This window comes from Quercus suber, unplaced genomic scaffold, assembly GCF_002906115.3.
Source record: "Quercus suber isolate HL8 unplaced genomic scaffold, Cork oak 2.0 scaffold_512, whole genome shotgun sequence".
NCBI classification, from domain to species: domain Eukaryota; kingdom Viridiplantae; phylum Streptophyta; class Magnoliopsida; order Fagales; family Fagaceae; genus Quercus; species Quercus suber.
In genome coordinates, this window is record NW_027069961.1 from 340,621 (window position 1) to 342,400 (window position 1,780).

The following is a 1,780-nucleotide window of genomic DNA, read 5'->3' on the forward strand; positions in this document are numbered from 1 at the left end:
CGACCAACAACAAAAGTCTTTGCGTGAGCATATAATTCAATTCGTACTCTTTTAAAAAAAAAAAAAAGTTCAAGAGAAATTTAAAATTTAAAATTTGGTACTTAAAATCAACTTAGTTTCTAAACATGTTTTTTTTTTCAACTATCTTAGAAACCAAGTTAAATTTAAATATCAAATTAGTAAGTATTAAAATGCGTTAAAACTTAATTGGTAGTAGCACAAATTTTTTTTTATAGAACTGTAGTAGCACAAATTTCGGATATGTTAGCTTATTATGTTTGAGTAATGCCATCGACATAAATTATTTTATAATATTTTTATAAATGAATATTGTAGCGAGCTTTTTATTAGTTTTTATTTGAGTCTACTAATAACATCACATTTTTATTTACCAATAATCACTCATTACATTAATAAATTTTTTTAGGTAAAAAAATCTTTATTTTTAGCATTTTTTATATATTTTGTTTGTTTGTTTGTTTGTTTTGTGAGTAAAGAAAAAGGCTTCCTTTTGCTGAAAGAAAAAAGAAAAAAAAAAAAAAAAAAAAGAGGTTTCCGTACTGGGTTGGTTGTGTGGGGCCTCGAAATGAACGACTTTACTTGTGATCTGAGGTCTGGAATTCGATTCCTTGTTAATCTAGTGCTTTTTGTGAAGCATCTTCCAGGTTCCTTGCTCTTTCCAAAAGCCACAGGCCCACACGGCTACGTCATTGGTTGTTCTTATTAGATTTTTATTAATTAAGATTTAAGAGTAACTTTTTTTTCTTTTTTGATAGACTCTGATTATTTTTATTTTTATTCTTTGAGTCTGAAATTTTTCATTTTGATTCGTTCCTGCCTGTAACTAATGTGACCCTTCAGTAAATATAAGACATGAATCAATAAATTTGAAAATGAAACCAATTAGAGAGTGGGGTATTTTCTTTATGGTCTATCAATTTTGAAAATTTTATTTTGGCAATCCATCAAATTTGGTTTTGTGGGGCCAAAATATCGAATATCCAAGGCCCGCTTCAACTCAGGCCCAGATGGCCCACGCCGAGGACGCGTGATGTGTCCGAGGATGACCCTATCCTCGGTCGTCCGAGAACTCGGTGCGGGGGAGGGCAAGCTCTAGGCGAACCGTCACCTCGGCATTGAATACGTTCACCTAACCCTTCTGGCCGCATTAATGGGGATGTAACCCCTTGCCAGGGCGACATCGATCAGGGTGAACCACTTGAGCACGAATATGACCTTTGATGGGATAGGCCGTCAGGAGGGAGGCCAATAGATGATCAACAGGAGGAAGAAGATTGGGATATATAAGAACTGAGAGCAAAATGTAAAAAGGGAGAAGAAAGGGAAAGGGAGAAGAAGGAAAAGAAGGAGAAGAAGGAAAAGAAGGAGAAGAAGGAGAAAAATGAGAAAAGGAGAAAAGGGAAAAAAGGAGAAAGCCTGTTCGGCCATGGGCCGAGGAGCATCCCCCAGTTGTAAACTGTTCTAAGTATTTTTTCAATAAAAGAGAAAGGTGTTCACGCTTGGTAAACGCCGGCCAGCACCTAAACCTTCAACCCACTCTCTACAAATTCATTGTTCTGGGTTCGTTGGGCCTTTAACCCATCTCTTTTGGGCTTAGGCGACAAAAATTGACCCTACAATTGGCGTCGTCTGTGGGGAGGATTAGCGCACCGGCCGGCGCAACAAGCGACGGTTCTAAGTAATCGTTCTATGAAAGATTGGTGGTGATGCAAAAAAAAAAAAAAAAAAAAAAAAAAAAAAAAAAAAAAAAAAAAAAATA